Here is a 21,879-nt window from a genome sequence, read left to right on the forward strand (position 1 = left end):
CTGTAATTGATTCATATAATTGTCTTTATGATATTGGGGACAAACTGCCCCAAATGCACAGCACTGTTGGCAGCAAGCACCAAACTACCTATCCCCCAATTTGGACAATACCCTGTAGGTAGTTCAGTGACTATGCTGCTGCCATGTCATGCCATGCTTGTCGGGACTCATGGGACAGTGGGGGGCTCCTAAACTCTTTCTTGTTATTCCAGCATACTGGGCCCCAAGTCACTTGCTATCTATTAAATCATCTGGGGCAGCACGATGTAACGGATAAATCACTAACAAAATAATTGTGTCCCCTATCGTGATCTACACAGGTGCTAATTTGCTAACCAGCAGGCAGCATTATTTATTATGCGAGTATAGAATATAAGGTCTGTAATTGATTCATATAATTGTCTTTATATTTTATTATACAAGTAGTACTAGTACAACATTATACATTGTAGTGTCGTCATACTAGTCGCTCAATCAAGGCTCGCGTGTCGCGGAAGTACCACGTTCACCCAATCAGCAGCAGGGTCTCTGACCCATCTATCAATTCAGGCTCCGCCGGTCCCAATACTACCTGTCAATCAATGCTCGCGTTTGTAAAAGTGCGCGCGAGTCTGAGGTCTGCTTCCTGCAGCAGAGCTCAGCTCATGCAGCGCCAGCGTCACTCACGGAAAAGTCGGGGAAAACTGATTCAATTAACCCTGGACTCTCTGCCGTGGGAGCGGAGTAAGTGATCACTTTAATTATTCATGCTGTTTAAATTATGAATGACAAAACAGTTTCTGGAAATTGTACCCAGAGTTTTCAAGTTGCAATGGTCACTGTAAATGGTTGAAAAGTGGGGCGGCTGGCTATGGCTGGTACAAACCAGGGGGGGTCTTGTGCAGCAAGAGCTGAACAGGGACTGGACAAACTGCCCCAAATGCAGCCCTGTGTCAGAGCCTGGCGATGAGGTCCCCGCCAGCAGCCAGCACCAAGGCACCCCACATCGGCCCAACCCCTCCCCTCCTCATTCTCCCCTCTCCACTGGGCTATTGCCACCCAGCCCTTCAATTCTTTCCTGCCATTGCGGAGCACAGTGTACACACACCCACACTGAGTACATACCCAGTGGATAAATTTAGAATATGTGAGGGGAAGGCATCACCTGGGTGGGGGGGGGGGGGGGGCTAAGTTCATGGGGGCGCATACTAAAGCTTGCCTAGGGGCCTGGGTGCTAGTTAACGTAGAGAGATATGGCCGACACAGGAACTTCGTTCAGCCAGCTGTACTTAGTTTCTAATGGAGATATTTTGTCAGACTTGAATGTATTCTGCTATTCTGCTTTGTTTCAATTCTGTTTAGCCCAGGCAGTGGTGATAAAGACTTTTTTAAAAAATGTAATAAATTAATTTGGATTTAAAATAGAATGAATAAAAACTCATACAAATTACCTGTAATACTTTACAAATATCTGCAAATTCTTTGGGTTTTCCATGCCCTTTCTATGTGTAAGTATTAATGTTTTGATTCCAAAATTGTATTTACTTCAAGTTGGTTTGACTTTTAAAAATTATGTTTAAGAATAAAGATTATTTCTTTTTTGGCAGGGTTATGCATTGTCCCAATTTATATATTTTTAAAAAAATTCTACAAAGTTAAGCAGAATTTAATTCCTAAATTGTTTCAATAAGTAGTAGTCCTCATAAATATATCATCCACATCACTTGCCCAGTCCAATGCAGCACACGTGTATTGCAGAAGCTTTTTTTTAAAGAGCCACTTGTCCCATTTATTTTATTAGTCTTTGGTGAATGTAATTAGAATCAAAGTAATTAAATGCAATTGTGCTCAGTATGTTACTGCTGTAAATTGCCCTAAACAATGTGTGTTGCATGTTGTGAACACAATTCTGGGATTAATAGATGATAGATAATGTTTTAGGATTGTATTTCATACTAAACAGCCAAATAGAGAAACAAAGACCTTGGTGCAGTGTCATTAATCTTAGTCATCTGAAAGCACAAGTATAATTTGCATGACTCAGGTTATGGCACATGCTGTATTTAGGAGGAGCGCTTTATCAATGTCTCACTTTCTACTTTTAAAAATAATATCAATCAAGTTATCCAGCAAAGCTTAGGAGATGGATAAAGGTGCACAAGATGATGTGGCCCCTGTGAAAGCAAAAATTAAAAAAAAAATGCTCAAATTTAGTTTAAAGGATCATTCAACATCACTGGTTTCTCTATCCACACTTGAAATCAATCCTCTAGCAGACAGTATGATAATCATTTTGTCTTTCTTTTCCAGATCAGTTCAATAAAATAGGTAAAGTTCTATCTTTTCTATTAAACTGCAACTAATTTGTTTAATTTCAATCTGAACATTTTAAGAGCTGCAAAATTATATTATAAAAGTTTCCAAGCACCATTGAAAGATATATTTCCATTCTGCATTGTGTTAAAAGTTGACAATGTTTGGAACAGCTTTCACTGAATATGAATAATATATTAGTTTCTTTTGAATAAAGTAAAACAATCTGTACAATAAATGGCTATAAGCAACAGACTATAACATGGCCTTCTAGACTCAAAATTAACCTCTTACCCTATCTAACAGCTGGAAAGTAGAAATTCAATTCCACATCATTGTCAACAATCAACATAATGTTATGCTAGAGTTCTCACTGTTTGTGAAGCAAATTGATAATTAGATTCCAAAGGCACCATAAGCTGCTCAGAATCATAACCCTTACCTCAATATGTTTGTAAGCAAGATGTGATGTACACATTGCATATTGAATATAAATAAATTCTAAAACTGCATTTTTAATAAGTCTAGATTTATTGAGTCATGAATTTTTGTGATTGCTTCTGCCTACAAACATACCACATTCTGATTTTGCTATCAATTTCTAATATCCTGGAGGCACTGCACTCATTATCAAATTGCATTTGAAATTTTTGTTTTGTGGTGATTAACTGAGGTCATATAACTGCAACCTGGTTTTCTTAAAATACAATTTCTATGCATACAGTTAGAAGAAGAGACTGTTTCCAACAAACATTAAAAAAATATTTTATCTAATGTCACAGTGGGTGAGAAGTTATATTTTTGCCTTGTTATTTGGTTATTTCAAACCCTGGCAAAGACATTTACATTTCTAACATCTAGAAATGTAATGACAATGTCACCTCAAAATTATAATTGAACAAATTCATTAACCTTTCTAAGGGAAATAGAACAGAAAAAAATTGAAAAAATAGTTTTTATGGTTGGCATGACAAGCGTAATTTCAGCAAAACTTTGAGTGAATATCGCATAACAAAATGTTGAATGTGAGAAGACATGTAAACCATCAAGAAAACTTCTTGGACAACCAATTTAACATTTTTTTCCATCCAGTTAAGACCATAGAACTCCATAAAGTCTTTATTTCTGGAATCTATACTTGAATTTGTCCCTGACAATGCAAAGATGACTCTGCAAAGATTGTATATGAAGTGAATTTAGGCAGTTTCAAGCTTTCTGTGTTGTAAAAATTGATCATCACACTCAGGGAGAGGGAGAGAGACAAAAATTAAATGTCATACTCTGGCCCCATTCTGATACAAAACCATTAGGCTAGTCTGAGGTGAAAATTTGGATGGTGCTATTGAATAGAAGTTTTGATATCAATACTAAATACCATCAAGCAGGAGGACATTCCATATTTCAAAATGTTCTTGATAAGAACAAAATTATTTTATTTGTAATCTGTAACAAATCAACAAAAGCAATACATATATCAATGACTCCAGGTCGGAGCATTTTACTTTATTGCAAATGACTCACTGCAGAAATTTTAAAAGACATTATCCAAATATTTTAAATGCTGAATAATAATGTAATCAGATTGTTGAACTTGCCCTGGACATATGGACAGAATTAACAAACATTACATGAAAACATTGTGAATAGAATTTCTTCAAGGATTATGAATGGTGAAGATTTTCTTATCTACAGCAGTTTCTCTTTGATCAGATAACTAACAAAAAGTGAATAGATATTTGATTAGCAATGGATTTGAAGGTTATAGAGATAGCTATGAAAGTTCCTCTCCAACCGCTATAGAAAAAAAGTGGATTTAATAGGTGCCCAGAAACCTGTATACATAAAATGCATTAAAAACTTCACTCTTTCTATTTTTATCTTAACCTCCATTATCTCTCTAGAATAAAACCCATGATTTATATGTTTGCATATACCATTTTTTTTGCCCACAGAGAACACATATATAAATTTGGTTTTCCTTTATTCTTAGTAAATATGAGTGAACTGGCTTAAGTTCTTGAACTCTGGACTATACAGTTTTTGGCAGAGGTAGACAGTAAATGATTAAAATATAAACAATATCTTTCAGAAAGGAGTTAAGAACAAATTTTTTTCTGTTATGGTTTGCTCCTACAGAATGAAGAATCTAATGGCAAGTTGATCTGATATGAACTTCCATCAACCCTCCCATGACCCTTATCAGCAATTTTTTTGTTGCTAAAGATTCAAGATGACAGGAAAAATAGTAGAACTAATCAAGGTAAAAATCCCATTTCTCTTTAATTATTATGTACTGGTTTCACAAGCTATTTACTGGCAAACTGAACTGTTTTTGTAATCCTTACTTTGTAAATATACTTGTCAATAACATAAACCCAGACTACTTCCAATTTCCTCATTCAAGTAAATGAATAAATTCCTTGCTTTAATGCTCCCAATAACTAGATGCTGCAGAGCTCTTTTGCAAGCTACACTTTTAATAAATAAATGTAAAAAAACATGAATAGATCATTTGAGATTAATACTGATAAGCAAAATATCTAAAACAATTAGGGGTCAAGAAAATTATATGTAATATGAAAATAAAATAATTCATATTGATAATAATTAAAAATCAGTGCAAAATATTAAACTATATTTTTTGGAATAGTGATTTGCATTTGCAAAGAGATAAGATTTCTCATATAATATAGTTGCGCTTATTGTAGTAAACTAATGTACCATGCTTCCCAACAGCCTGTATCAGTGGGAAGTCACTTGCAAAACATTGGCACCAACTGAAAGTTTTTTTTCCCATGTCATGCATATGATTCATATTCAACACATTTCTGTAACTAACTAAAATCATACAAGAGGCAAAATATTAAATGCAAAAATATACTTTGTTCCTCACAATATTTCCTTACTTTACAATCAACTATTGCCTGCAAAAAAACATGAAGATTTCAGAAATAATTTTGGAAGAATATACAAACTCCAATGAAAATGTTTAGAATGTAAAAAAAAGTTTGAAAATGATGATAGTTATAGTCAAGCAATTTATAAGTGGCTTGATAAAAAAATACTTAAATTAACACCGAATAATTTTAGTCCTAAAAATGGTGCACAAGACAATTGAATGATTTTACACAGTTTATAGCATTGCAGTGATCAGCAGAAAACAAATGCAAACTCAATTCATTGAAACAATTAATAATGTTCTCTTAGTTCTCAGTTTCAGACTGGGAAAAAAAGCCCTTTGTTCTATTCAGCTCTGCCGCCTAAGGCTGTGGGAACATGAAGTGTTACTGCCCCCTGGTGATAACATTTCAATGTAGACATCTGAAAACAAATACTGTTCCTTCTCACAAAAAATATCATATTACATTTGATTAAAAAAAAACTTACTATATTCATCCCTACTAATCTTTCTTAAGGTCAACTTAGAATCTTTATCACATTTACTTTTGTATTAGAAAAATGAAAATATAGTTTAATCACTTAAATAGTTTTGTACATTCAGAATTCTGATTCTATTGTTGGTCAAATAACTGGAAACAATGAGGCAGAATACAGGACAGAGATCAAGAACCAGGTTATGTAGTGCCAGAAACACAACCTTGCTTTCAACATCACCAAGACCAAAGAGCTATTGTTGATTTTAGGAAGGATAAGGCCAAGAGACTATGCACCTGTCTGCATTGATAGCAAGGAGATGGAGAAAGTCAGAATCTTCAAGTTCCTGGGACTCCTCATCTTAGAAGACCTTTCCTGGAGCTAACACATTGAGGCGACCATGAAAAAGGTACATGTCATTGGATAATCTATCAATCTTGCATAGGTGCACTGTTGAAAGTATACTGACAGTTTGTATTACAATCTGGTTTGTCAATATAAGGAGTCCAGGAATGCAGAAAGCTGCAGAAGGTAGCACATTTAGCCAGGCCTCTCACAAACTCTGTCCTCCTATCCATTGCAGAAATGTTTCTGAGGCACTGCCTCAAGATGGCAACCAACATCAGAGAAGAGCCACCCTCACCCTGGTCACAACCTCTTCTCAATGCCATCTTAGGGCAGAAGGTATTGAAACCTGAAAACCAGCACCTTTAGGCTCGAGAACAGTTCTTTCCAATAGATATCAGATTTTTGAACCACCCCTTGATACACTAATCATGGACTTGCAACTCTAGTCACTTTTCTGTACTTTGATTACTGTGAATGGACCCCTACATAGCCATGGCTGAGTGAGGCGAACCGTATCCAAAGTGAACCCACACAAGGCAGCGGGACCAGTCAATATACTAGGTCGGGTACTGAAAGACGGCACAGACCAACTGATGGACATCTTCAAATCCATCATCCCACATGTTTCAAGACAGCCATCATCATCCAGGTACCAAAGAGGGCAACAGTAACAGGCCTCAATGACCACCGCCTACGGCACTGACCTCCACCATTATGAAATGCTTTGAGCATCTGATGATGGAACAATCAAAGCTCACCTCCCAGAAATACTGGACCCATTTCAATTTGCCTATAGAAGAAACTGTTACCCCGATGATGCTATAGCCTTCTCCCCTCCTTTCTGTCTTGACCCACCTGGAGAATGACACCTCATTCGCCAAGTTGCTGTTCATCAACTTCAGCTTGGCATTTAATACGATCATTCCCAGAAGCTGGTAGAAAAGCTGCCCTTGCTAGGACTCAACATCCTTCTTTGTAACTGGATTCTGGACTTCCTCAAAAAAAGACCATCGACTGTCTGGGTCAGCAGCAGAATTTCAAACTCCGTTATGCTGAGCAATGGTGCACCTCAGGGCAATGTACTGAGCCCATTCCTGTTTGCCCTGCTGACCCATGACTGCAACACCAGATCCAACTCCAAGTTTGCAGATAACACAATAACAGTTGGCCTCATCAGCAACAAATATGAATCAAGCTTCAGAGAAGAGGTGGAAAATCTTATGTAATGGTGGGAGAATAACAACCTGAGTGTCGTCATGGATGAGACAAAGAAGATGATTGTGGACTTCAAGAAGTCCAGGAGCAACCACCTTCCACTGCACATTAATGACTTGGTAGTGGAGAGAGTAGAAAGCACCAAATTTCTTGGAGTCTACTTAATATGTGACCAATCCAGGACACCCAACACCTCCTCACTTGTCAGGAAGACACAACAGCGACTGCATTTTCTGAGAAGACTGAAGTGGGCAAGGTTACCGGCCATCATTGTGCCAACCTTCTACATGACCTCTATGAAGAATATCCTGGCTGGCTGCATCACAGTGTGGTACGTTTGTTATAGAGAATTGGATTGGAGGTCAATTCACAGGACTATAAAGGATGGCTGGCTGCATCACAGTGTGGTACGTTTGTTATAGAGAATTGGATTGGAGGTCAATTCACAGGACTATAAAGATGGGATCACTGAGGTCTTCCTCCCATTGATGTGATGTGCTGAGATAATTGCCTGAAGAGTGTGCGCAAAATCATCGAGGACTCCTACCACCCCACACACAGCATCTTTCAGCTACTCCCATCAAGAAAGAAATACAGGAGAATCAGAGCCAGCACCAATGGGCTGAGAAACAGCTTCTTCCCATGGAGAGTTAGAATGCTCAACGATTAAGGGAACTGTTCACACTAACCATCCAAGAGCTCACTCTTCATTAAACAATATTTATTTGTTTTTATATATGTATATTTGTGCTGCATACGTATTGCTTGACTGTATGAGCGTTGTCTTAATTTAGCAGAAAACTCCTTGTATGCATCATTATTTATCTCATGCAAAAGTATTAAAGAAATACAAAAGTGACAAAAAAATCCCCAAAGGGGCAACTCAATGATGATTCTTGGTCATAATCATTGTGCTAATTATGCTCATTATAAACTAAAGATGAAGACAGTTATCTCCTGCAAATAAAGAAATAATTGATACGTTACACCAGATCAGACCCAAGATCATATGACTCAGGAGCATAATTAGGCCATTCGGCCATTGGAGTTTGTTCTGCTATTCAAATCATGGCTGATATATTTTCCTTTTAACCCCATTCTCCTACTTTCTCCCCATATATAAGATCATAAGGAGTTTGGAGCATGAAAAATATTCACTTGGATGAAGTATTTATTACCAGGACTGCAAAATTCTGTGCCAACTTCGCAATGCGAGAGCACTGGATGTGAATCCACAGACACTCAGTGACTCTGAAGGGACTATCACCAGGTGATTTCTGCTGATGTCTGGCTTACAGCAGACTAAAGACAATTTTGTGCAATATTACATCTGTTTTATTGCATATCATTTAAAGAATCTTGTATCTAGCAGCAGTGTTTAAATTTCAGAAATCTGTAGGGATTTCCAGAGGATATAAATTGAAGTTTACATAGGTTTACTTTTCATCATAAGATGCTTATACACTTTTATTTGCATGGCATGTTGTAACAAATCACACATCTCCTGAAAAATAAATTTTACTTTTGAACTTATTCATATAAATGGTTTGCTTCAAGCTATGAGATGCAAAAAGTAACAAATCAAAACTAATGAAAAGAAAATCATTAGTTAGTGTGTGCTAGCTGCCTACTGAACAAGAAATGATGGATAAACCACCCACAACACAACTCTAAAGAAAGGCAAAAACCTCCCATGAGAATAACTTCCCAGATGAGCTACATACAAACACTAACACGTGCAGTCTTGCTCAGCTGGACACATACAAATAAGAAGACAAGATTTACATTGAAACTCTGCCATTTGCAGGGAGGGATGGACAAAAAGCCATACATCACAAAGTTAGCTTAACAACCAAACTATTACAATCTAAAGGAAGAAATAGCAGTCCAACCAGTAGGATATATGCCAAGACATTGTTAGACTGTGTTTATAAAGGATGCATACAATATATGTAGATTCGACTATTTGTGGAGTGAGCCTTAAACCAATGGAAAATCAAAACTTGATTTTCAGTTCATGCAGCAGAAAAGAATGAAGTAGTTCCTGCCACCAGTAATTGTATTTTAGTCATAAATAATACAATGTTGGCTGCAAATTTCATGAATGCTGGATCAAGGGAACATCAATAGAGAGTTTTACAATAAAGTGACGCATAAATTGAATGCCTCTAAAGACTATTTTGAGGAGGTGAAGTATCTAAAAATTGACATCAATCACTTTGCCTAACCTCCAACTTTGTCCTTTTGTCTTGTTTTTAAAGAGGTGAAAATTCCTGGATCTTTGCCAGGGAGACCATTTTTGATAAGTGAATGAAAATAATGAATGCTGATGGGATTTTCAAGCCTAGAGTTCACCTAATATGCTCAAAATAGTGCACATCACATTTCTTAGCAGAAGCCTCTGGGATGTAATCCAGATTGAGAAACATGAAATGATTTTTTTTTCTTTTGTTTCTAAGCTCGTCTACTTTTGCTACAGATCAAAATCAAAGAATGAATTTATGCTGGAGACATACAGGAAATGAAGCCAAACACAATCTACTGAAGGAACTCTGTGGGTCAAACAGGATGAAGAGTTTCGGCTCAAAATGTCAACCATTCTTTTTCTGATACTGTTTGACCTGCTGAGTTCCTCCAGCAATTTGTATTTGGCAATGTATTTACAAATATGTATCAGCTTTTGCAGCCCTAAGAAGACCCAACAATTTGATTTATGATTTATTTTAAAAGTAATTTGTATTTTATTGACAAGGCCAGCGGTTGTCAACCTTCCCTAATTTCTCATTGAATGACGTGGCTAACGGCGACCATTTCAAAGAAACCACATTGTTGGGTCTTGACTCACGTGCCGGCCAGATGTACTATGAATGAATGACAGATGTCCTGCAAGTGCATCATTTTTTCCCAACTATCTAATAGTTTCAAGGTCACTATTTTATCAAATTACCTAACTTTCAATTAACAAACTACAAGCATCTAATTTATCAAATTCCAAATGTATAGTCATATTAAATCAGGTGCAGTGAGAAGGGTTCATGTTCGCGAGCAGTCTAAGAAGTCAACTCTAACGTACAATGTAGAAGAGCACAGTGTATTTTTACAGTGTAAAGATCAATTAGTACGCAGCAAGGGTAACATTACATCACCATTGTGAGGTTCATTCAGGTGCCTGATGCCTGCAGGGAAGAAACTGTCTGAACCAGATGGTGCATGATTTCATCCTCTTGAATCTTCTCCCTGATAGAAGGAGGGAGAAGGAAGTGTGGCCTGACATTTGACAAACAGCAATGAAATAAAGGAAATAAAGAATTACCATTTATATAATGCTTTTGATAATTTAGAGTACAAAAAGCAATGAAATGCGTAATTTATAGAATGGCTGGTAGAATACAGTTAAACCCTTGCAATCTGTAATTCAAGCAACCAGCAAAAAAAAATCACAGAAAATAAATAGGAAAAAAAGTATGGAAGTTTAACATTGGCGCGCATCACTGTTAATTCACTAATCACACAACGCGCTATCTCAAGCAACCAAAAAATCCACATATCTGGCATCTGCTAATCCCCATAGGTGCCAGATACCAGTGGTTTTACAGTATAAGGAAATGCAGCAGAGAAAGATCCCAAAATCACCAGAGAAAATATTTCTTTTTGGTGATGTTGGATAAATGAAATTTGTTGACCTTTGTTTTAGATGAAATTCCCTGTCCATCTTCAAATAGTGCAACAATAGTGTGTATTTTTATTTACTTACAATGTTTAAACAGGGTCTTTTGATCAAACATTCTGTAGAGCACTGAAAAATCTAACTCGATTAGATGATGAAATATTCAGATTTGGCCTTACATTTTTCAAAGATTCTAACAACTCATTACCATGGAAGATGACTGTTCAAATTAAACATTTATATTTAGAGATACAGCACGGTAAATGGCCTTTCTGGTCCACAAGCTACCCAAATACATCAATTAACCTACAAACCCTGTACATTTTTGAAAGGTGGGAGGCAACGAGCACCTGGAGAAAACCCATGCAGACAGCACTGTATTTGAAGCTGGGTCGCTGGTGCTGTAATACTGTTGCGCTAACTGCTACGTTTCACTAAAATAGACTCATTGCCTGTACTATTATAATGCCCAAGGTTTATTTGCTTGGGTCAGGTCTTCTGCATTAGTGAAATGCAATAAATTCTTATTAGTCTTTATTGCTCTGTTTCACAAGTGGCAAATATACAAAAATAAACAACAATCATAATATAAGACCAGAATTTGTGTCATTAAACTTGGATTGCTATCTGGAGCATGTGAATTCTTATTGAGCATGAATGTAGCCACAACAAAGCGGTAAAGTTGATACAAAAAGCTTCAACTTACAATGTATTGATTAAAGAGATCCAGTGGTCAAAAACATCCTAGATGCAAATACTGTTAGAAACTCTTTGATCTATGAAGCAATTGCCTAAATAGACCAAGTGCATCCATTGCAGTTGGATCAACGAGCCTTTTCTGTCTGTGTCATGGGTTATTGTACTATTTCAGTTTAGGTACCTGTATAAAGATAATTATTATAAAAGCACAACAATAAAATGAATATTCCTGGACCATATCGATAAAGACCACCTGAATCTATTTGACGTTTCCTTTTATAAATAAATATTTTCATCTTTATTTGATAGTTGTTAAAATTAATTTTGACAACTAGGCTAAAACTAAGTAATTTCAGAATCAGAATTAGAAGTTAAGTGTCATGAACATGTCATGAAATTTGTTGTTTTGCAGCAGTATTACAGGCGCAAATATTGGTATAAATTCCATTTTAAATTAAATAAATTATGCAAAAGAAGAGAAAGTGAGGTGTGTCTGTGATTTACTGAACATTCAGTAATCTTAGGGCAGAGGGGAAGAGGCTGCTTTTGTGCTGCTGGGTGTTTGTCTTCAGGCTCTTGAACCTCCTTCCTGATGCTAGCAGTATGAAGAGGTCATGGTCTGGGACATGAGGGTTCTCAGGATCAAGGTTGCTTTCTTAAGACACTGCCTCTTGTAGATGCCATCAATGAAATAAAGACTGATGCCCAGGATGGCACTGGTCGAGAGCACAACACTCTGAAGCCTTTTCCTGTCCTGTGCATTGGTATTTCCACAATAGACAGTAATACAACTGGTCAGAATGTTTTCCATGGTACACCTGTAGAAATTTGTAAACGTCTTTGGTGACATACAGAATCTCTTTAAACTCCTCACCTAGTATAGCCACTGGCAAGTTTTCTTCCTGATTTCATCAATGTGGAGGCCCTGGGACAGATCTTTAGAGATGTTGACACTCAGGAATTTGAAGTTCTTAACCCTTCCACTGCTCAATGAGAACTGGTTCATACTCTCCACTCAACTTTCTGATCCATCTCCCTCCTATATGTTTCCTCATTGCTGTTTGTGATTCTGCCGATGACCGTGGTGTCAACGGAAAACTTGTAGATGGCATGTAAATTGTGCCTAGCCTCACAGTCATGGGTGTAGAGTGAGTAGAGCAGTGGCCTTAGCATTCATCCTTGAGGTGCACCTGTGTTGATCATCAGTGAGGAGGAGGCAATGTTTCTGATTCATACTGATTGTGGTCTTCTTATCAGGAAGTCAAGAATCCAGTTGCGGGATGGGGGTTGGGGGGCGGCGGGCGGAAGGTGCTGAGGTCCAGGTTTTGGAGTTTGTTGTCCAATACTGAGGGTATGATGATGAGTCAGCTGAGCTGTAAGTGAACCAGTGCTGAGTGGAGAGTCAATGATATTGCATCTGTTGTGGAACAATTGTAAAAGTAGATGGTCCAGATCTTTACTTAGGTACGTTGTAATGTAATATTTGGTCTAAAAGCAAAATCTTATATGTTCTAGCAAGCAATATATGTGATTAGCCATGTACCTTTACTTGAGTGTCAGAGAACCCTGAGAAAATAAAATAAATGTTTGAATTGCAGTGAACATGGGAAGCTTTGGCATAAAGCATGGAAGAGTTGGGGCACAACCTTCCTCTGTAAATGGTGAGTATACAGTTTTCAAAGTAAATGGAATATTGCAAGATGTGGAAATAAAATCAGCTCTGTAAGTCATCACAACAGCACATTTAGAATAGGGTTAATTCAAGCTCTGTCAGTTTGAGCCATTTTCTTATAGTTTAATGCGTTAATGTATGATGAAAAATCGAGTAAATATATTCTCAGTATTTGTTCTGGGAGGGAAGCCAAGTATGGACTTTTTATTGTTCAAGTGCACCATTTAATTGACTGTGGTGAGGGCTAGATTTACTGCTGGACCAGTTAGAGAGGGGAATTACAGGCACTGAGGGACATCAAATAACATTTACCATTTAAGATTAGTAAAGTGATCCAGGTTTGAGCTGTACAAGTACAAGAGGTAAAGTAGACATGCAATGAAACCTGTTTTAGGGACACTGATTTTAGATGAAATGTATCCCACCTAAGTGAACACTGGAGAAACCAATATGTCGCTGCAGTTGAGAAAATACAGAACTGCAGAGCTCTCCCAAGACATGTAATTATGTTATTATCTTTTAATACAGTTGTAAGATTAGTTGCAGGAGGAATTGAAACTGCAAGAACACATTTTTTGTTAACAAAAAAAATAGAATGGCAGAAACAAAGAAGCGATTTTATATACATTAGGATTCATCCCTTTAAACAAATATAATCTAAGCAGTTTGTTTTACAGAGAGAAGGCAGCAATGCTACTGCCACTGGCCAGTGTTTTGTCTTCTGTTAATCCCGAAGAGGATTAATCATTGGGATTGTGAAAAAAAATGTATGTCTTAGGTCAAAGTGCTTGTTGCCTTTTGGGATATGCATTACATTACTGTCATTTTTTGGTTTGTGATGTTAATCAAAACTAACACCATAAACCATCAGTTACCTAATTTGTATATTATTGTCAATGTTATCATTAATTATGTGTTTGTGAGGAAAAAGAGGATTAATGAGATGTCACAGGTAATTTATACTGATCAGAGTCCCTAGGACATTAAGAAAACACCAGACACATAATACTTTTATGTCCATTTTTAGCTATGCCAAGTTGTCTTCATCCAAACTTTATCATGTTTCCTTTTCCATGGCTACTCAGAAGGAAGCTTTTTCTGCTAAGTTGCATAATTTTGACAATGTGTGTGTGTAAGTGGTTGCCACTGGCTAAGATAATTAGTAAATGATTGGTTTATAAAGCTCTTCATTTATTCTAACATTAACCCCTTTAGATCTTTTGTCATAATTTGATGTTGAGTGCTTACATGATGTATACATTTGTCACTTTGGCTTGCAGAGGTTAAGCCTCTTTTTTTTGTCATGTTTAAGCTGCCTCTCACCATTGCGTCATTAAATGTAAAGACATGTTCACAGCTTTACATGATAACTTTTATATGACCATCAAACTATTAATAAGTAAACTCCTCCAAAGCCATGACCCAGTAATCCAACCCTATTATTCAGGAGCAAAAGTGTCTCAGTGAAAAGATTACTATCACATCAAGGGAGAAAATGATAATATTTGTGTAAAATATGCCAGAATGTAAAGGCTCGTGGATTATAAAAGATATCAACAGTTATAATCCTTTGAGACAAAACTGAAGAAAGGAAAAATTGAAAGCAGTTGAAATGCAAATTGTATTTTTGGGTATTAAAGGTTAAATGTTCAGGTGCAGTCATTATTTTTAAAACATTGCACCACAAAACTGGTATTTCATTTTACATTTGGTATTATAGCTACTTAGAAGTGATTAGAAGGATGTAATCTTATTGAGAGTTCAAAGAAAACTGAAGATACAAGACTGAAGCTCAAGCAAATCGTAAACATCATCTGAATCCCCAAAAGTAGATTACAATTTTGAAAGCAATCTCTTAAATCTATTTCAATTTCTAGTATGTGTATTTGAATTTTATTGGTTATTATTCTGGTAAGCTTTCATGAATCTATCAATGATTTGATTGAAACTTTGTCTGTCAGTTCTTTCATTTGACTATAAACTGGGAGGACAAGAACCTAAGAAAATTATTGATAGTGAATCATTACAGTGGCTTCAACAAATAATCTACAGTTAAGTATCAGAACACCATGTCTGTAAGAAGCCTTGTTCATGGGAAAGGCATCCTATAAACAAGTAATAAATAAAAGCAGCCAACACATATAAAAATATTATACAAAGATTATGTTACATTTATATTTGATTGAAAGAAGTATCATTCAAAGCAACAAATCCATGATTTTTGTTATCTGTTTTGACCTCAGGATGTGGTTGTCTGGATAAATAAAATTTTATGAATTTTAAGGGATGCACCAGCTTGAATATAACTCCCTATTAATAGAATATTACTTTCTTTCCTTAAGGCAGTTCATAATCATCATAGAATAGGTTCATCAAAGCATAATGCTTTGTTATATTCAAATGGGGTTTACTTTTGGTGACAAAATACATAGTTAAGTGCTGAAACTGTGCCATGCAACAGGTGAATTTGCAAAAACATAGTTTTCTCAAACTAACTCATGTTAAATGATTGATTGGTGTGAATCCCTCATTAGAAAGGAACTAAACCTGATTCAGAAAGTTATATTCTGTCCAATTCATTGTAAGTATCCTCTCCAATAATATGGCAACATTTATGTGCTGACAAACAACTTACTGCATTGAAAATGAGCTGTTACAAGTCCACACTCTCATTCATGTATTAATTATAGAAAATATATTTTTAATTGTTTTAGTGATCTTAATCCATTCTTTCTTTGCCTTTATTTCTATTCTGTACCATATTTAAATATCTTTTCCAGAATTTATCCATTACAGTTCATTCTTTATTCATGGTCTTAGTCCTATTAACTTCTCCCTTCTTTTTGATGTTAAAGAGAAACCCAGACAATTCATCCATTACCAATCAGTGAGATTTGGTAAGAACATCTACTCCATGATCTCCATCAGTTCCGGAGATTGGTATGAACATCCCCTCCACAATCTCCATCAGTACTGGAGCACCACAGGGTTGCATTCTTAGTCCTCTACTCTACTTGCTATAAGCCTATAACTGTATGTCTCAGTATGACAATATCACCATTGACAAATTCGCTGATGATTGTTACGAGTCCAGAGGACAACAAAACCCAGCAGCAATAGACATTCACCAAGACAAATAGTTAATTAAACAAAAATTGCTTTTAATGATCTTTTAACATGAAAACAGAATCAAACTTTAACTTATCACTATTGACTTAACTAACCTAACTTAACCCCCTTCTAATTCTAAGTGCACATGTATGTAATGTGTGTATAAGTTCAGAAAAGTTCTTTGATTCACAGTCCAATCTCACTTCTCATTCCTCAAAGTTCACTGGTTGTGGGCAATTTTATACTGTGCACAGAATTTAACATTTATAAAGTTCACCAGGCTTTGTTGCTTGAAAGGTAAATGAAGGTTCTTGTTGGTTTTCAGAGAGAGATTTGTTGTTCCAGGCCAGCCACAACTGATTTACTTCCATCAGCCACTTTCATGTCTTGCTGATGAAACTTTCCCCCTCAGGGTTCTCCAGATGATAATCTCTTTCTTTCAGGTCACCACATAGTTCCTTCTTGTTTTACTTATTCCAAGTGAAACATTAGATAGCCAGTCCTCTCCTCTTGCATGAACCACAAGGGCTTTGACCAGGCTGAACTAAGCACTCACAACCTGTCTTCCAAATGGGGGTTTTTCACAAGCTTTCCAGCTTGACCTGTTCCAGTCCCAGCTGCTGCTGCTGATGATAAAACTGCAGAACTGATTTCTATCTTTCTGTTTGTCTGTCTGTCTGTCTTTCTCTCTCTCTCTCTCAGAGAGAAAGCCTGTTTGACTCTCTCTGCTTGCAAAACCCTCATAGAACAGCAAGTTCCCCTCCAGACAATCTGCAGCTCTGACAAGTTCTTTCATCCCTTGCCTTTTTGTAATCAACAATCCATTAATGAAGTATCTTGGGCACTCTCAAAGCTCTTGCAAAGGCTCTGGGGCCGACATGTCTAGCATGAGCAGAACTCCAGTATTTTAAATAAGATCTGTTTTAAAGTGTTTGCATGTGAACTAAACTAAAAAACCTGCTCCAATTTTTCTCCCAAAACATATCTATATTTTGTCACATGATACCACGGTAGTGGATTGTTTTAAAAATGGGTGATGAGTCAGCATACAGGAGGGAGATTTAAAACTTGGCTGAATGGTGCACATCAACAACCTCGCTCTCAATGTCTTCAAAATCAAAGAGCTGATTGTTGACTTCAGGAAGGGAAACCCAGAGGTGTATGATCCAGTTATCATTGGGGGATCAGAGGTGGAGAGGGTGAGCAAGTTTAAATTTTTGGGATTCACTATCTCTCAGGATCTTTTCTGGAGCCAACACATTGTGGAGATTTGGTATGACATTGAAAACCCTGGCAAATTTCCACAGATGTGTGGTAGAAAGTATGCTGACCGGCTGCATTACCATTTGGTATGGCGACACCAATACACTTGAATGTAAAACCCAGGAAAAGATAGTGGACACAGCCCAATACATCACAGGCAAAACCCTGCTCACCATCAAGCACATCTACAGGGAATGCTGCTGTCGTAGAGCAGCAACAATCGTCAAGGATGCACATCACCCACCACACACTCTGTTCTGACTGCTTCCATCAGAAAAAACCCTGCAAAAGATAGTGGACACAGCCCAATACATCACAGGCAAAACCCTGCTCACCATCAAGCACATCTACAGGGAACGCTGCTGTCGTAGAGCAGCAACAATTGTCAAGGATGCATATCACCCACCACACACTCTGTTCTGACTGCTTCAATCAGGAAAGAACTATACTGTATATATTAGTATAATAGTCAATTCCATTTAAAAGTTAACACCCCCCCCACTTTGGGGCCATAATTTCATATTTTCCACATATATTGTGTAACAGTCGACACCCCCCCTCCATTTTTGGCCCTTATCACCCATCCATCCAAGCTTCCAACGCCCTGACCATGAATCCTCGCCTTGACCACCCACCCACCCATGGTGCTCCCAACAACCTGACCCCAGATCCTCACCCCGACCCCCTCCTAATACTCCAACTGCAAACCCTTGCTCTGGCTGCCCAGCCATCTGAGCTTCTGTCATCTAAGTTCCCGAGCATCACCTCAGCTGGCCACCCATTTAAACTCCTAACACTCCAAATGTGGACTTTCCACCCAGTGCCGGCCATCTGAGCTCCTCATGCCTTGAACGATGCAGGTACTTACCATAGTCAAAAGTAGTATCCTTGTAAAAGTCGATCCCAAAAATTAGACCTGAAAAATGAGTCCCCAAAACGTAACTTTTACATGAGTATATCTGGTAGGTGCCATAAGATTCGCACCACCAGGTTCAGAAATAGCTGCTAACCTCCCCTCTCCCCTCCGATAAAGTTAATCAGGGACTAATTTAAAAACTCCTACTTTTGCACTTTATTGATTTTTTTCTCTCTGTATTGCACAGTCAGTTTGTCTATATTTCTTTATTTGTTTACATGTTGAATATATGATTTTATTTGCACTATCGATAAGCAGTGATTCTGCCTCGCCTGCAGGGTAATGAATCTCTGGGTTATATGTGATGTGATGTATGTACTCTGACAATCAATCTGAAATCTGAATTCAATTGACCTTGCTATAACATATTAAACTTAAACTTTCAATCACTTTAGGTCAAAAAATATAAATGTATACTGAAGCAAAGGTATTCCCATTTTAAACAGACCAAGGTTTAGATCCACAGCAAATTAGTCAAAATCATGTACTAGTGTTTCATTATAATATGATTGATATGTTTTCAACAGCATTGGAAACTATAAAGCTACTAAATTTACTGAAAGCTATTAGATTTCTACTTTGAACATTTACCACATCTCATAACCAAATGCTATTTTACTAGAAATTTAAATTATTTATTCAAATAAACAATATATGCAAAATAAAAACATGAGGTGGGAATTAATGCAAACTAGAATGTTAAATTAACATTGTTTTAAAAGAGTAGTAGTTTGTGAAAAAATGTTAATCTTAGTCTTCAAACAGGTAAGTAAATTTGTGAATGGAAAAATGAAACATTTGTGTGTGATCTTACGAACGTGGAAATGGGCTTCTTCCCGCTGAAACCAGATCACAGGCTGCAAGGTCCAAAAGGTAGGCAGTTTAAGCGCTACCATGTTCTGAACGTTTTCTTTGTTCATCTTGGGTTCAAATCATAATTTGGGCCTGTCGGGGTCACCACTGTAGACATTTAGTGATGAACTAAATTCACCAGTCATCATAGTTGAGTAAGACTAACTGCCTTACTCAATTCTGATGTGCGTTTTTAAAGCCTTCGTGACGCTCAGCCCGGAAATGGCATCATCTCTGCCACTTGGTAGCAAGCCTGGTACTTAAGAGCTTTCTGTTCATGCCTACTCAAACCTCCATCAACTAGTTGTTTAGCATGGTTCAGTCCACTACACTTTATTCAAAAAGCTGCTATGACCAAAACACAACCAAGGCATTCTGCTGGCTGAATATTTGCTCCCATTTTGACCATTTTGACCAAAGGTTTATGTGTTATTCCAGAGAACATATACTTTTACAATTTTAAACTTGGATTTAAATATCTATCTATTTGTCTATTTAATTATTTATCTGTTTATTTATTTATTTTTGTATTTACTTTCCTTTTTTTGCTGATTGCTTGATGTTTCTGGTTGCTTGAATTCTGGATAATAGGGATTTTACTCTAAAGTGAAATAATTTGTACAAATTTAAAACGTGTGATATTAAAAGTATTATCACAAATAATGACACTATTTAAATTTGAAAATAAGTAAATATTCCCCCAATCGTGTTTAAAATAGTCAGTAGATTATGAGAAAAGGTTAAATTGACATCAACTGGATATTTTTTATGATTATTGACATTTCCTACATTGCAATTTAAATATAAAAGAAAACACCTTTAATTAATTGAACCCTTGTTTATGTCCTTCGTTTTACCAAACTTTTCACACCCAAAAAACAAATAAATCAATACCATGAAAAATTACTGCAGGCCACATATTCTGTATATTTCTTTACTCATGAATTTGTTCTTTGAAACAATGCTTCTGTGAGCCAATTCCCAGATTTATGTTATTGAATTGCTTAGAACAATTTTTCAAAATGAAGGTTCCTATATGATAGAAAAAAATAGCAAATTTGACTTTTGATTCTTAATATGTTCAGCTCACAAGTACATTTTCAAGGGGGAGAATATTAACAAACTTCTTTTTAGAGGCAATGATCAGGAAGGAACAGTCACAATGATAATGGATTTACAGTTGGAAGTATAAATTTGGCAGCATCAGTTTAAATGTCAGTAAGATATTAAATGGTATTGTGCTCAGGTACCATTCAACTGTTAGGACAGTTGCTACCTGGCAATGCTCAGTGGTTGCACTTTTCTACTTGCTTATAATCGATATGCAATGTTTGATATATTGCCTATAGATAATCATGGAAAGATTCTTAGTGAATGACCAGCTACCTGTAACAGGATTCTATTATGCTGTTGCCTTATAGTTTCACATGACTGCACTTGAGCCATGTGACTTTTTAAATTCTATTTGGGATGATTAATTTTGACTAATGATTTGATTGAAATTTCTCATGAATGACGTGACCCATGGTATTCATTGCTATGGTTTCTTGTTTTTGTCTTGCAAGTGTATGTAAATAACCAAATCAATCACATTCTCATGCTATCAGTAGTTTTTGACTTGACAGCAAAACCTATAACTGTCTAAAAGAACTGAGAATGAAATATACCTTTCTGGTTAAAAAAAGAATAATGTTGATGGATCTGAAATTAAACACTGGCTAAGAACTGTTTTAGAGTTGTTAGTGCTTTGCACTAAAATGCTGGGGAGCATTTTTAATCATGTGAGATAAAACAAATGCCCTCTTTAAACAAAGATGCCAATATATTTCTCAAGATTAATTAATTGATGTTATTCTGTTTTTGGGTGTAAGTGAAATGGTATTAATAGATGATCTGGGGACTATAAATGTAGGGTTCAGAACATTCAAGTGAATTTGGTTGCAAATCACAGATGTCGGTTTCTACAAATACTGAGGCATAAGCAGATATCTTTATTTTGTGATTATAATGACTTCATTGTTGACTGTTATATTCACAAACGTTGGGCAAGGAGTAGAAAATGAGGTGGAAATTTTTAAATGGCAGGAAGATTTCAACAACTATCAGGGTCTTGAAAGTCCCTGTATTATCCTAACCATAACATTGCTCTATGGTCTCTCTTCATTATGGTAGCATCATTTTTTTTTGCTCTAGAAAAAAAACTAGTTAGTTGCAAATTTCCTACTCCCTGCTGCATATATTATGTGGAACTCCAGACTGCCTAGTTGAAGTAAATTAATACCCCCTGTGTTCTTAGTTCCCTGGATCACTTGATCTCTATTGCCCAATCAGCTTCCTGCTGATCTGAGTTTTTCAAATCCAACTGCCTGAGTCACCTGACTCCAATTGCCAGGTGCCGCCTTCAGATAAAATCCCTGTTGAAGTCTGCTACTTCTCAAACTGTAACTATGAATATTTATATATCCTTTT

The 21,879-nt window shown here is 36.6% G+C and overlaps 2 long non-coding RNA genes across 6 annotated transcripts in view; one reads left to right on the plus strand and one right to left on the minus strand.

Moving 5' to 3' along the window:
• LOC138753528 (uncharacterized) overlaps positions 1-21,879 on the minus strand; it is a 55,001-nt gene that overhangs the window by 5,951 nt on the left and 27,171 nt on the right. The window contains exon 3 of one of the 4 annotated variants that reach the window (XR_011351220.1): positions 10,377-10,467. This is a non-coding gene — a long non-coding RNA (uncharacterized lncRNA). Of the gene's footprint in view, positions 1-10,376; positions 10,498-11,726; positions 11,778-19,947; positions 20,010-21,879 lie in introns of those variants that run through there. The other 3 variants (XR_011351219.1, XR_011351221.1, XR_011351222.1) reach the window with 3 other exon arrangements.
• Positions 4,433-21,879, plus strand: part of LOC138753529 (uncharacterized) — a 92,547-nt gene continuing 75,100 nt past the window's right edge. The window contains exons 1-3 of one of the 2 annotated variants that reach the window (XR_011351223.1): positions 4,433-4,552; positions 5,937-6,076; positions 13,195-13,257. This is a non-coding gene — a long non-coding RNA (uncharacterized lncRNA). The remainder of the gene's footprint in view (positions 4,553-5,936; positions 6,077-13,194; positions 13,258-21,879) is intronic. The other variant, XR_011351224.1, reaches the window with a different exon arrangement.

The sequence above is a fragment of the Narcine bancroftii genome, chromosome 2 (assembly GCF_036971445.1).
Source record: "Narcine bancroftii isolate sNarBan1 chromosome 2, sNarBan1.hap1, whole genome shotgun sequence".
NCBI classification, from domain to species: domain Eukaryota; kingdom Metazoa; phylum Chordata; class Chondrichthyes; order Torpediniformes; family Narcinidae; genus Narcine; species Narcine bancroftii.